This window comes from Megachile rotundata, chromosome 10 (assembly GCF_050947335.1).
Source record: "Megachile rotundata isolate GNS110a chromosome 10, iyMegRotu1, whole genome shotgun sequence".
Taxonomy (NCBI): domain Eukaryota; kingdom Metazoa; phylum Arthropoda; class Insecta; order Hymenoptera; family Megachilidae; genus Megachile; species Megachile rotundata.
In genome coordinates, this window is record NC_134992.1 from 11,824,114 (window position 1) to 11,840,033 (window position 15,920).

The window sequence follows — 15,920 nt, forward strand, 5'->3', positions numbered from 1 at the left end:
GACGCCGGTTTACGTAGGTTTAAATTTACGGACTGCATCGCTGATGATAGGATTCGTTAAAGAAAATTAAAGGACGAGACGAATGGCTGACTCGAAACACGACTCGATCGTAAAATCTCTGCCTACGTTCGGATTACAGTCTTTACGTGTTGTTGCACTCGAATATTTCTAAATAACAATGTTTCGAATCTTTGGTGGATTTTGTGGACAATCAGTTATATCGCCGAAGTTATATTAATGCGATAAATTTCTGTGAATTGTATTTCTGTGCGTGCAATACCTGCGTGTTACATTTCCTCGAGTTTTATTGCCACGCTCCGAATTTCTACGCGTTATGTCGCCATGCACAGAATTGCTACGCGTCGAGTTTCCTCGCGTTATATCGCCACGCACCGAATTGTTACGTGTCGAATTTCTACGCGTTATATCGCCACGCATCGAATTGTTACGCGACGAATTTCCTCGCGTTATATCGCCACGCATCGAATTGCTACGCGTCGAATTTCCTCGCGTTATATCACCACGCATCGAATTTCCTCGCGTTATATCACCACGCATCGAATTGCTACGCGCCGAATTTCCTCGCGTTATATCGCCACGCACCGAATTGCTACGCGTCGAATTTCTACGCGTTATATCGCCACGCACCGAATTGCTACGCGTCGAATTTCCTCGCGTTATATCGCCACGCTTCGAATTCCTACACGTTATATCGCCACGTACCGAATTGCTACGCGTCGAATTCTACGCGTTATATCGCCACGCACCGAATTGCTAAGCGCCGAATTTCCACGCGTTATATCGCCACGCATCGAATTGCTACGCATCGAATTTCCTCGCGTTATATCGCCACGCAACAAATTACTACGCTCTGAATCCCCTCGCGTTATATAGCCGCGCGCCACATTCCTACGCGTTCTATTTCTGCTCGTTGTATTTCCACTCGTTATATCGCCACAAGTTAAATTCCTACGCGTATTTACTACGTGATATATTCCCTCGTGTTATATCGCCATTCCACCATTACTACACGCGTCGTCCATATGGATCGTGCAACCACAATCTGTGTCATCATACACTAAACCTCTACACGTTATATGGCCATATGTTGAATAGTCAAGCGTTGAATGACCACTCATTATTGACCATCCGTTATATCGCCACGTATTGTACCCTGTCATATATATAAAATATGGTGTAACTGGTGAATGCTGTATTGGTTAAACCGATATTGCGTTATTATAAAACGCAGACTTAGTGAAATTTAGAATCCATTATATGGCGTCGATGATACGATCGAAAGTGTGTGGTTATAGTTACTCGTTAGAGGAATAATGCGATCGTTAAAACGGGCTAACGTAACGGTGGTATTAAAGCGAGGCATAAAGTAACGCCCAAAGTGAGAACCAAAGTAATTTACGCCTGATGGTTAAGTAACTGGCGGGCTCGTAAGATCTGATTGCCTGAACGAGAAGCAACGATCACCGTGGATCTCGATTCCGTCGTAAAATCTCTGCCCACGATCGTGGGGGTCAAGCTCGTTTACGTCTGCTGATGTGAAAATCTAACCGAGATTTCTCTGACACAATCGAATTTCTCTTCCGTTTACTTCTTCTTAAATTCTTCGCATCTTTTCTTTTAGGTAATATTTTCTAACTTTACACATTAATTTTAGGTACAATCCAAAGGTGATCAATTTTTAGTCTGCGTTAGGAAAGGTCTCATACTCGATTTTCTGGATTACCAGGAAATTTACAAATTTAGATACATAACTATCTAGGAACTCAGATATTCGTGAACGTAGGAATCTAGCAACGTAGAGATCTAGAAACCTAGGTACGAACGTATAAATCTGCAGACGTAGTCCTAGAGACAAAGCCAAAGTAGGAATCTGGAGTACGGATTCAGAAACGTATGTACTGATCCACAGACCTAGAGACCCAGGGATTGTATAATCCAGAATCATAGGGATCTAGGGACACAGAGTTGTGATAAAGAGTATCTAACGTATCTCGAGATGTGGAAATAGCGACACATCGTGGATTGGCGTGGCCGAGCGAGGTGAGACGAGGTGAAGGTGTGAAGGCCATGCGAGGAAAGCAACCCGCATCGTGGACTGCCCTCTTTTCCCTTCTGCACCTCATGCTCGTTTCTCGTGCAGGTCTGCCAATGAACGGCATTCCAACGGCATCTCGACTCACTCGCTCCGTTCATTGTCGAACATGCACACTCTGTATCCCCTCTTTCCCCGACATTTGATCAATCCACTCTTCCTAAACGCGCTCTGGCTCGATCTACCTGTCGACCAGGATTGCCAGAACGCTTCAATCTGACGTCATGTATAGTCTCTTTCATAACACATGCGAATCATCTTCAGCAGAGACAGGGTTCTCTCGATGAAGAATAATTGAAGGAGGTTTATGTACAGATGTGCCTCATTTTATTCTGTTTCAGAGTCATCGACAGTAATAAGTGATAGGTTATGGTTCTGGTGGTCGTTGCTCGATAATTTCCTGACAGATATCTACTCTCTCTTATTAACACTATTCTACTTCATCTGTAGACAGCTAGTAAAAATTCATTTTAATAATAATTGATAGGTTATGGTTCTGGTGGTCGTTGCTCGATAATTTCCTGTCAGATATCTCCTGTTTCTTATTAACATTATTGTACTTCATCTGTAGATAGCTAGTAAAAATTCATTTCAATAATAATTGATAGGTTATGCTCATGACGGTCGTTGTTCGATAATTTCCTGTTACATATCTCCTCTCTCTTATGAACACTATTCTACTTCATCTGTAGATAGCTAGTAAAAATTAATTTTAGTAATAACCGATAGGTTATGCTCATGATGGTCGTTGCTCGATAATTTCCTGTCAGATATCTCCTCTCTCTTATTAACACCATTCTACTTCATCTGTAGATAGCTAGTAAAAAATTAATTTTAGTAATAATTGATAGGTTATGCTCATGATGGTCGTTGCTCGATAATTTCCTGTCAGATATCTCCTCTCTCTTATTAACACTATTCTACTTCATCTGTAGATAGCTAGTAAAAATTAATTTTAGTAATAACCGATAGGTTATGCTCATGATGGTCGTTGCTCGATAATTTCCTGTCAGATATCTCCTCTCTCTTATTAACACTATTCTATTTCATCTGTAGATAGCTAGTAAAAATTCATTTTAATAATAACTGATAGGTTATACTCCTACTGGTCGTTGCTCGATAATTTCCTGTCAGATATCTCCTCTCTCTTATTAACACCATTCTACTTCATCTGTAGATAGCTAGTAAAAAATTAATTTTAGTAATAATTGATAGGTTATGCTCAAAATGGTTGTTGCTCGATAATTTCCTGTCAGATATCTCCCGTCTCTTATTAACACCTAACGACACCTAACGAAATTTTTGACCGCCTCAAAACACTTCCCGGATAAAATTAATGGAGGATCGATGAGAAAGGGGGAGAAAGAAAGAAGGAGGAAGTTGGGAGGAAAAAAAGGAGCGTGGAGAACGTTGCACACGCTGTTAGGCACGTCCTCATCGTTCGTCCTTCGTCTCCCATTCGGCCAGCCACTTTGGGAACGGGAGAGTGAATCATCGTGCGGGATGAAGCGGATGAAAGGAACCGGCGCGGCGCGGAGCGAGTTGAAACATCGTCAGCTGGTGCACGGGGTCGACGAACGACGTTTTATTTCGCGACGACCAACCTCGAGACACGCTTGGACACCTTTGTCTGGATGCTGTGAGTATTCTTGGGAAAGTGACGCTTTTTTGGTGGAAAACTACGAGACTTATTGCAGACGATTTCTTCATGGTGAAACAGATATCGTTGAAGACTGTGATGCTGGGAAAGTTTGAGGCATTTGAAAATTTCAGAGTTCACGAAGATTTGGAGACTTAAATGCGAGAAATTTGGGACTTCAGAAATTCAATGATTTAGAAACCTAAAGTTTATGGAACTTGAAAATTTGTAAATTTCAGAACACTCCGAAAGCTTCAAGCGCACGTTCGCTCGTTCGCCACCAGAGGGCCAACTCGCAGTACTTTCTCGCAAGTACTCGTCCAGCAATCGATCACCTATACACTAAAAACCGCAGTGCTTCTAAAACGTCCAGTATCCTTAATCCTTTCATCCCAATTCCCAGAATGAAAACAACGCAAGGTCATAAAATTTAAAAACAAGTTATTCATCTACCTTCACATTCTCAGAATAGATGTTTTTCCATCAAGCTGCATTCTAAGAATATAGAAGTAGACAATAAACAAGTTGTTCCGAAACGAGGTACGGATATAACTTTTACGACGTCGAATCAGCATACTACTTACAAAAATACAAATGGTGCATAAATTTCGGTGAGCTTCGGCAAAAACCGTATACGATCTGAATTACAAGCAACGTCTTGTTCTCGCGAATGCGAGGAATGAAATGTTCTCGAAGACTGAAGTAACATCTGTTAATTAACAATGAGTCATACGAATCGATACAGCAAACATCGGATAATTGCTCGAGGTGGATTGAAGTGCAAGCATCGTATCGAATGACGGTAGCAGAGAAATGTTGGGATTTTAAATCGATCCGTGAGTCAACGTTTACAAGTGCAATCTTTGCGATTACTATGCGACGGCGGTCTTTGTCGACGATTTTGGACAGATGATATCATTCGAGACGTGAGCATCGACACAGAAACGATCTTCTTTTTACTCGAGTCTGGCTGGAAATGTTTTCTTCCCTTTTCTTGTAGTAATAGCGAAAGACACGCACGTCCCCTGTGTGTCAATAAACGAGTACACGTGATTCACCGTTCCAGCGATTCTTTCTTTGTGAAGTCACTATGCTTGCGAACAATTTCTCTCGATCGTGAACCGTGAACGTCGATTATTCAGCGGTTGATCCTGATAAGGAAATATAGAAAATGCATTCTGGGTAGACACTTGCTCAGGTATTATATTTGGTATAGCTAGATATATTTGAGTAACTAGGTTTAGGGTCAGGAAGGTTAACTGTTTGTACTTTAGAGAGACGACTTCGCAGTTATCGAAAGTGAAAAATTTGAATAGTGTGCGAGTAAGGGAGGGGTAGGACACATTTTTCGCACAAGGTGTCCGAGCGCCACGGACATCGTGCCAGATTCGTCAGCGACGCCCGATTTAGCCAACTTGGCGAGCATTAATGAGCAGTGAGGTCATCGTCTCGGTGCTGGTGAAATAAAACGGTCAGACACCGCTACCGCTCGTATTCGACCTTCCCTCAAACCCCGTTTCCGCAGATCGTGAATTTGCGAACGTAAGGCAGCACTTTCGGGATTTGAGGAGTTGGAGAATTTGGGATTTGGGGAATTTGGGAAATTTGGGATTTGGGGAATTTGGGATTTGGGGAAATTGGGATCTGGGGAATTTGGGATTTGGGGAATTTGGAATTTGGGGAATTTGGGATCTGGGGAATTTCGGATTTGGGATTTAGGGAATTTGGGATTTGGGGAATTTGGGATTTGGGGAATTTGGGATTTGGGGAATTTGGGATTTGGGGAATTTGGTATTTGGGGAATTTGGGATTTGGAGGATTTGGGATTTGGGGAATTTGGAATTTGGAATTTGGGATTTGGAGTATTTGGGGGATTTGGAGTTTGGGGAATTTGGGATCTGGGGGATTTGGGATTTGGCGAATTTGGAATTTGGGGTTTGGGAATTTGGTGAATGTGGGATTTGGTGAATTTGGGATTTCGGGAATTTGGTATTTGGGGAATTTGGGATTTGGAGGATTTGGGATTTGGGGAATTTGGAATTTGGGGGATTTGGGGTTTGGGGAATTTGGGATCTGGGGGATTTGGGATTTGGCGAATTTGGAATTTGGGGTTTGGGAATTTGGTGAATGTGGGATTTGGTGAATTTGGGATTTGGGGAATTTGGGATTTGGAGGATTTGGGATTTGGGGAATTTGGAATTTGGGGGATTTGGGGTTTGGGGAATTTGGGATCTGGGGGATTTGGGATTTGGCGAATTTGGAATTTGGGGTTTGGGAATTTGGTGAATGTGAGATTTGGTGAATTTGGGATATGGGGAATTTGGAATTTGGGGAATTTGGAATTTGGGGTTTGGGGAATTTGCGATCTAGGGAATTTGGGGTTTGGGATCTAGGGAATTTGGGATTTTGGGAATTGGAGAATTTGGAATTTGGGGAATTTGAAAATTTGGGAATTTGGGAAATTTGGGAAATTTGAGAATTTGAGAATTTGGGGAATTTGAGAATTGGAAGATTTGGAATTTGGAGATTTGAGAATTTGGGGGATTAGAGAATTTGTGAGATTTGCGGAATCGGGGAATTTGAGAATTTGCAAATTTTGAAAACTCCTATAAAAATTTGAAATTTGCCAAATTCAAGAATTTAGAAATTTGAGAACCCATTAAAATCTGCGGATATGGTATTCGATTCCCACTCGAAACCTTCCGTTTTATTAAAAACTCTTCTTCAATCCGAAACCTCGAAAGATTCGAAATTTTCTCAATCAAGCTGCAGAATCAGCTAAAATCTCGCTCATGTATTTGCAATGATAAAGTGTGATCTCCCTGCATCGCATCTCGCCATCGTCGACGTTTCATCCTAGCTATTCATTCTCTCCGTCGACAATTTCCCAGCTACCCGTCAACGAGCGTGCCAAGTCGTGGCAGAACAAACGATAAACGTCAAGGGAGTACAATACACCAGGAAAATTTGGCGACGGGACGATTTGATGGCTGCCAGCGTCAGCTTGACGAATGAAGAGATTCGTCGACAAAAGAATTTACCGTGTCTCTCGGAGACGGAATTTCTTGTAACAGATCGATCGAACACGAAATGACTGCGCTGGACAGAAACGGTCCCGTTCTGCTCCAGTTCCGTTACTTTCACTCGAAACGGATGAAATAGGTGCACCGGGCGCCTCTCGTTGCTGTCGCAGCAGGACCGATGCGACAGAAATACGCGACATTAGAATTGCCTTAGAAAGCCAACGAGAGAGTTCAGGTATCGTTGGAATTTTTCAAAGTTTCATTTTTATACGTGATCGTTTCTTTATCGACTTTCTTGGATGTTACGAAAAAGATGTATTCAAGAAAGTAGGTTGAATAAAGCGTTATCAGACATAGACATGTTTCAGAAAGAGGTGTAATGGCTTTCATGTGATTAGTCAATTCGGAGAGATTTTATTCAACGTGGCTTTACGGGTGATTCAATTCTGTGTGACTCAATTCGACGTATTTGAATTTATGACTCAATTTCTTGTGAGTGCTTCGAGTTCATGTAACGCAGTTCTTTTCTTGCGAGGTTCAATTCCTAGTAGTTTGGTTCAACTTAATTTATGATTCAATTCTATTTGATTCAGTTTGGTTTCTAAATCCATAAGTTTTCAATTAGCAAATTTCCAAACTCCCTGATTTTCAAGTGTAAAATGTCCCTGATCTCCAAACTCCTTAATTCCCAAGTGTAGATCTCCGAAATCTCCAAACTCCCTAATTTCCAAGTGTAAAATTTCCAAATCTTCCTAAATTTTTAAATCTCGAAAGATTCAAATCCCTAAGTGCTCAAATCCCCAAGTATCAAAATCCTCAAATTTTCAAATCCCTAAGTGCCCAAATCTCCAAGCTCCTTAATTTCTAAGTGCAGAATCTTCCAAATCTCCAAACTCCCTAATTTCCAAGTATAAAATTTCCAAATCTTCCTAAATCTTCAAATCTCGAAAGATTTAAATCCCCAAGTCCCAAAATCCTCAAATTTTCAAATCCCTAAGTGCCCAAATCTCCAAACTCCTTAATTTCCAAGTGCAGAATCTTCCAAATCTCCAAACTCCCTAATTTCCAAGTATGAAATTTCCAAATCTTCCTAAATCTTCAAATCTCAAAAGATTCAAATCCCCAAGTGCTCAAATCTCTAAGTCCCAAAATCCTCAAATTCTCAAATCCCTAAGTGCCCAAATCTCCAAACTCCTTAATTTCCAAGTGCAGAATCTCCCAAATCTCCAAACTCCCTAATTTCCAAGTATAAAATTTCCAAATCTTCCTAAATCTTCAAATCTCGAAAGATTCAAATCCCCAAGTGCTCAAATCCCTAAGTGTTCAAATCTCCAAGTCCCAAAATCCTCAAATTCTCAAATCCCAAAGTGCCCAAATCTCCAAGTCCCAAAATCCTCAAACCCCAAATACCAAAACTGTTTGACTCTCCACCCCACCTCACCCTAAACCTGACTCAATTACAACATCCCCTTTCAACGATGCTAATTCCAAATTCAGTTTGTCAAATGGACTCAGTTTGTTTCGAACCACTTATGTATTAGATCGTTATGGGGTACATGCACGCGATGGTTGATCCTGGACGTAAAGGCAGCAGAAAGAATGACGACGTGTTCCCAGCGGACGATGGCCCCACGGAATCGCGTTTCTAATTCGTGGCCTGTTCTCTTCTGCGAGTCAAAGCACTCGAACTCTGTTTCACTTCGATTCGACTCTTACTTTCTCTCTGACTCACCCAGTCATCGGCTTGATCCATTCGTTCCCGACGAAAGAATCCGTTTCCTGCATCAGGATTCGTCCTGGGACGATTCTTTTAGAGTGGACACTCGTTAAATGAACGCTCGTTAAGTGGACACTTGATAAATGATCACTCGTTAAGTGGACGCTCGTTAACCCTTGCCGTATGATTAGTTTGTTAGGTACGTCAGTCAGAAGTAACTATTAACCGCAATAATATTAAGTTCAGTGATGAAAATTAAAATATTGTGACTTCAAAATTAAAATATTGTGTATTCAGAGGTCTTTGACTATAAAAATTATAATTGGACTTAAACTTCAAATTGAAACGTATTTAATATTTTAATAAGAAGTATCACATTATAACTGTAAGTACATGACGAGTCTAATTTGTCAAAGTACTGCAATGATAAATGGACTCTCGTTAAATGAACTCTCGTTAAATGAACGCTAGTTAAGTGGACACTCCTTAAATGGACACTCGATAAGTGAACTCTCGTTACACGTCCAATTTTATTTGATCGAATATGGTGTCTAAATGAATTTGGTGCCTAGAAACTCCAGTTTCGAACGAAGATTCGATAGACACGCAACGAGGAGCCAGAAAACGGCTTCGATGGCGCCACGCGTTCGCATCTCAACGCGCCACAAATTACCAAACGATGCGTCACGAGCTTCTGCTTTTCTCGTCGACGATCCCCCTCGGAATCTCTAATGCTATAGCTTCTTTAAACCTAAATCGTTACACTGACTTTGTGAACTTTATAACGAACGCCGATTTCGAAAGCGAATAAGAGTGAGAACCACTGTGACACGATGCAGCAGGATGCACGCTGAAATCCGCGACAATGAATAAACACGAGACTTTCGCAACATGGCGATATCGAGGATGTTGGAGATTTCGTGGCTCGATAAGGTCTCGAACGGTAACCGTGAAGAAAAGTAAGACGATCTGAGGTTCATAATCGAGGGAGATCTGTAGAATGTCTTCCACAATGAAACATGGGAAATGAACCATCGGGATCATGGAACGAACTTAGGTGTAATTTAAATTCTGAATTATAATTCAAATTTTTTGAAAATTGTTTGAAAACAGGTGGGTGGAGTTTCGTCTTCAAGTTTGAATGTTTAATTTAATTTTAATCTTGAGGTTTCAACTGAACACTAATCATCGAGTTTTAATTAAATTTTAATCTTGAAGCTTCAATTGGACATTAATCATCGAGTATCAATTCAATTTTCAACTTGAAGTCTGAATAGGAGGTTTATCATCGACTTTCAATTAAATTGAAAGTTTCAACTGAACATTAATCATGAACTTTCAATAAAATTCTGATCTTGCAGTTTCAATTAAACCTTGATCATTCACCTTAAACTGAATTAATCATTAAAAGTCATTAATCATGAAACAAACTTTAATCTTCAATTTTTCAACTAAACTACATTACCCGAGACTAAAAAATCTCTCCACCAAAAAATCATATAATGAACCTTCCTAATTAAAACAAATTAACCAACGAACATAATTAGATGAAATGAAACGCCTAATTAGTTGTTCGAGGCCCGTTCCTATTTCCCAAATATTATTTTATTTGAACAATGACTTGTTTATCCGCCGATCGCGATAAGAAATTCCGCGAAGGATAAACGGCGAACGTGCGATGCGTCACGCGATTCACGGAACCGCGAAAAACAACGAAATCCACTCATCGATAACGAGAATCGCGATTCGAGACATCGTAATACCGATAAAGGACTCTGATCGATGCCAGGATTTAAAATCTTCTAGATAAATCCCTTGAGCTCTCTGACGCATTGTGGAATTAAGATACACTACCGTCCATAAGTATCCGGACACAAGCGAAATATGCATTTGCGTTGCATGAAAGTTATTCAGGTATCTGCAACAGTAACTAAAATCGATTTTTTTTCTGCGAAGGTCAGAATACTGGAACGTTTTTCGATTGATAATTCTCGTTTGGAATTCATATCTCGATGGAAAAGAAGCTACAGACGAACTAAACCGAAACTGTCGAGTGCGTAGCGTTACCTCCATTCTTATCTCCATCGAGGGAACCTAAACATCTACCAACAGTTTACAAACACTTGAAACATATCGAAGAACCCTCTGAATATGTTCTGCACCATAGAAATGAAACACAGTAGAAATTAAAATTTTTTTTAGAATCGAAAGCGTTTCATTAGATTCACGAATTTGGACTTTGTACTTCTGGACATGAATTTTACTTTCACACTTTCATTGTATAATTTGTACTTAAAAATTAATTCTATTACGTTATGACACCTCAAAAAAGATAATAATAATTATTACAAATGATATGATAACCCTAAATACCTTTCGTACAAAGTTCAACTGTGTTTTATGTAACGAAACCAAGTGTTCGGATACTTATGGCAGTGTATGTGGTTAGGTTATGTGGATAGTTCACATACAGGGAGTTTCTCAGTAGGTCTCATAGGGTGTCTTTCTACTGTCTCAGTAGGTCTCAAAAATGGGGACACGGTTCTGATAACCTTTGCGAAAATGGGGCTTTTTATAGCATCCCCATGTGACACACCGAGACGTGACTGAATATTAAAAAGCAATTTGCAACGGTATTTGTATAATATTATGAGGATGTTCGTGAAATATGAAGGAGAACCCTAGAATCTGCAAGAATTATGATCACAGAGGGTGCGATTTGGAAGTGCATTAGAGATCTAACCCTTTGGGACCATTAGTGGATAACGTTCTCGTGTACTGTCCATTTCGAATTAATCAACCACCCCAGGCTCGTAAATTTGTAGTTATCAGTAGCTGAGATTTATTAGCTCATTTATTTCATAAATTCTTCAGAAACGTGCACCTTTCTGAATTCTATCACCTGTTAATAAAATATGTATTGAAATCGGGTCTCGTTATTTTTCCTTTACAAGAATTAGGGGTTGATCTCTAAAGTTGTGTAATTTATGAATTTTTTCAAGGGTTGTAAATTTTTGGCTGTTCAAACTTCAAATCAAGGAACATCTAAATTCATCATTAAGGATCATTAAGGAACATCTTGCAAATCTCTAAATACATAGATTCTCAAATTGCCCAACTTCTAAAATTGTCCATCACCAAATACCTAACTCCATATTGTCCATCATTATACTTACTCCTCGACTTTCAAATCTCACTTCCTAAATCCTAACTCTCCTCCTAAATATTCGACTATGTAACCCTCCCAAATTCCTCACCTTGCAAATCTCCAAATCCATAGATTCTCAAATTGCCCAACTTCCAAAATTGTCCATCGCCAAATACCAACTCCATATTGTCCATCATTATACTTACTCCTCGACTTTCAAATCTCACTTCCTAAATACTAAGACTCCTCCTAAATATTTGGCCCTGTAACCCTCCCAAATTCCTCACCTTGCAAATCTCCAAATCCATAGATTCTCAAATTGTCCAACTTCCAAAATTGTCCATCACCAAATACTCAACTCCATATTGTCCATCATTATACACTCACTCCTCGACTTTCAAATGTCACTTCCTAAATCCTAACTCTCCTCCTAAATATTTGACCCTGTAACCCTTCCAAATTCCCGAGGCTCTACGTTCAAAAACCCCAGTAAAATTCCTACAACGAAAAAATTCAAAAATTTCAAAACTAAAAACCCTAACAAAGTCCTCCATATCCATGATGTAAAAAACGAGCGAGGCAAACGGTGGATGTCATCCTGTTGGTTATTGCATAGGGTCCGAAAGGGGTGGTTAAAGGAAAAGAAACAATGCGTACACGTCATACGCATTCGATGAATAAGCTCGTGAATTAGGGACAGTCCAAGGGGGTAAGAGACCTGGAGGGGGTTGACGAGCCAGACGTGTACTGGACACGTTAGTCATTGATACACTTTAAACCGAGCTTCCAACGGGTGACTCACGTATAATAATCGTCATCGACAGCTGATCCAGATGCGTCCTATGACGCGGCCTTCCACCCTCGATTGGGTGCCGCTCTCGAGGGTGGCACCCCCTCCGCCTCTAAACAGCCTCTCATCGCAGGATGCTGCGAGGGATCGAGGAAAGCTCACAAAAGCAAAATATAGCCATTCGTACTCCCGCCGTACACCACCCTACTCGACCAGCCTCCTCAAAAAGCGATGACTAATTCATTAAGGCTGCGGAGTTAGCGTCGGGCCAAAACGATGCAGCCTTCACGCTTCCACGCTTTTCCGATTTTCAATTTGGCCCGCACGGGGACGAGTCCCACGGGCTACGATCGAGCTAATCAACCCCTACCCGGCTTTTTTTCCAGCGATGATTCAACCGGTCCGACGCTCGCGGACCATTCCGTGCCTCTTTGTTCCTTCTGTGTCCCTTTGATGAATGATCTCGGGGTCGGGGAATATTATCTTTATGTACTATTCCCTTTTACTTTCATGCTTATTATAGAGAAAATTTGATGGGGATTCAAATCTGGACATATGCTTTTGGTTTCGGAATTTTTACGTTTTGATTTTTTTACCCTTAATATGGTGTTAGCAGTGGATGTGTGTTTGCATGTATGTGTTTGCAGTTTGCATGTATGTGTACTTCACAAGTGGCTGTTTTTTAAACGTAAGTAAGATGCACGTTCTCTTCAGCTGCCAACTTGTCAACCACACAGTTACATCTACATGTATGTACACACATAAATCATACATATTGTCATACACACATATACGTATTATATACATATACATATCGTCATCATAGACATATTATCTCAAATCTGACGAAGCTAGAAGTTAATGTCGTTTAAAAGACTACTCGATAATGTATACGAAGATCAAAGTATCTGACAGCGTTCTAATCGATCGATTTCCGTCGATTTCACTAATACAATTTGCATAAATTACTGCGATGCATATTTATGCGTGACGTATGCATCGTCCTTCCTCTTATCGCAGAAGGACGTGCAAAACGATCGAGTGAAACGTGATCGATTAAAAATGTCATAATTATTATCTACGCGAGCTATCTTGAACTGGAAAGTTCTTTACGAAAATTGACGACGAAGTGTTTTGTTTTATATGTCGGATTTATTCGTCAAGTCTCTTTATCAGTTTGCAAAAATACTCGTCGGTAAACAGCGCTGCTATATTTAAATCGTGATTGCAGGTAATCGTGCAATTAGCTCGTTGGTAAATAGTTCTGGTTTTTATCGCAGTTTTTGACTGATTTCTGAGTCATCGGCTGTGAATATGTCAGAAAATTGGAGGAGAATTTAGAAATTTGGGATTTCTGGAATTTGGAAAAGCGGGGATTTAGGAAACCGGGGATTTAAGAAATTGGGGATTTAGGGAATTGGGAATTTAGGAAACTGGGGATTTAGGAAACCGGGGATTTAGGAAATTGGGAATTTAGGGAGCCGGGGATTTAGAGAACCGAGGATTTAGGAAATTGGGAATTTAGGGAACCGGGGATTTAGGGAATTGGGAATTTAGGAAACTGGGGATTTAGGAAACCGGGGATTTAGGAAATTGGGAATTTAGGGAGCCGGGGATTTAGAGAACCGGGGATTTAGGAAATTGGGAATTTAGGAAGTTGGAGATATAGGAAATTGGAAATTTAGGGAGCCGGGGATTTAGAGAACCGGGGATTTAGGAAATTGGGAATTTAGGGAACCGGGGATTTAGGAAATTGGGAATTTAGGAAGTTGGAGATATAGGAAATTGGAAATTTAGGGAGCCGGGGATTTAGAGAACCGGGGATTTAGGAAATTGGGAATTTAGGGAACCGGGGATTTAGGAAATTGGGAATTTAGGAAGTTGGAGATATAGGAAATTGGAAATTTAAGAAACCGGGGATTTAAAGAACCGGGGATTTAGAATAAAATTTATTTAAATAAAATCACAACTAATCTTCCACAGAATATTTTACCATATTCAATTATTTGATTATGCATTTATGTGAAGTTATAAATTAACCAAGTTAGTTGCATACTCCATTAGTTCAAAAATCGATCACTTTCTGTTGAAACGATGACGAATGGCGGTTCGAGTTTTCGCGCTATCTCCTCTGTTTCCGGCGGGAATGCATCGTAACCGAGGGCCACGTTCATTGAGACTTCGTAATCGTGTTCATTCTTGCGAGAGCGGTCGCTATCTGCCTGCTGGCCGTTTTATCGCGACTTCCGCTACGTTAACGTTGAATTACGTCCTCGTGGTGCCACCCACGGAAGCGAACCACGCGAGATTCGATCTCCGCCTGACGATTCTCGATCGCGTATACTCGCGACGTCAGCTCCCTCTCGGTTAGAGACATTCTCCATTTTTGGAGATTGAATGCGTCTACTTCACAGTTTCAAATTTATAATTACTCTAATAGATCCCCGGTTTCCTAAATTTCCGGTTTCCTAAATCCCCCGTTTTTTAAATTTCCAATTTCCTAAATCCCCGGTTCCCTAAATCCCCGGTTTCTCAAATTTCCAATTTCCTATATCTCCAACTTCCTAAATTCCCAATTTCGTAAATCCCCGGTTCCCTAAATTCCCAATTTCCTAAATCCCTGGTTCTCTAAATCCCCGGTTCCCTAAATCCCCGGTTCGCTAAATCCCCGGTTTCTTAAATTTCCAATTTCCTAAATCTCCAATTTCCTAAATCCCCGATTCTCTAAATCCCCAGTTCTCTAAATCCCCAGTTTCCTAAATCCCCGGTTCTTTAAATCCCCGGTTCCATAAATCCCCGGTTCTCTAAATCCTCGGTTTCCTAAATCCCCGATTTCTTAAATTTCCAATTTCCTAAATCTCCAATTTCCTAAATTCCCAATTTCCTAAATTCCCAATTTCCTAAATCCCCGATTTCTTCGCTTTACCCCCATTAAAATTTGCAATTACCAAACATTTCATGCTTCTTTTTCAAGAATTAAGATGTGACTGTTATTGAGAGCAGGATTAAGTCTATGCACATTGGTAAAACGTATAATCAATTATCATGTATCTCGAGAAACGTGGAGAGTTCAAAGACCAATTTGAACAATGTAATCAGACATAAAATTGTATCAACAAGTTGATCTGGTTTAATATCGAAAATGAAAGTGCTTTATCTGAACGATTCTTCAAAACAATGGATTTGCGACGGCTCTCTTGTATCAGTGTACAAACAGATTCACGTTTGCTGAATTGAAAATATTCCAGTTCGACGATCAAACAGTCTGTGTTTTATTATACAGGGATTGAAGGTGTCAAAGAACATTATCTATTTAATTTTTTTACTGATTTATTTCCATTCGTTTCACACTTTTATTCAGGATTGAACACTCTTTCAACTACGTGACTAAATTACAATTAAAAAATTAAATAACGCTTAATTATTATACACAAAAATAAATATTCACACTAAGATCTGAAGGATAACCATATCTCGAAATCAAGATGAC

The 15,920-nt window shown here is 40.1% G+C and overlaps 2 protein-coding genes across 4 annotated transcripts in view; both read right to left on the reverse strand.

Annotated features, from left to right (window-relative positions):
* RpS11 (ribosomal protein S11) overlaps nt 1-15,920 on the reverse strand; it is a 352,472-nt gene that overhangs the window by 31,576 nt on the left and 304,976 nt on the right. The window contains exon 1 of one of the 2 annotated variants that reach the window (XM_076536281.1): nt 2,161-2,164. The exons of the other annotated variant lie outside the window; for it this stretch is intronic. The gene's annotated coding sequence lies outside the window, so the exon portion shown is untranslated. Of the gene's footprint in view, nt 1-2,160; nt 2,165-15,920 lie in introns of those variants that run through there. 2 annotated transcript variants of the gene reach the window in all.
* Nucleotides 1-15,920, reverse strand: part of LOC100881119 (dual specificity protein phosphatase 10) — an 83,150-nt gene that overhangs the window by 29,650 nt on the left and 37,580 nt on the right. The window lies entirely within an intron of this gene.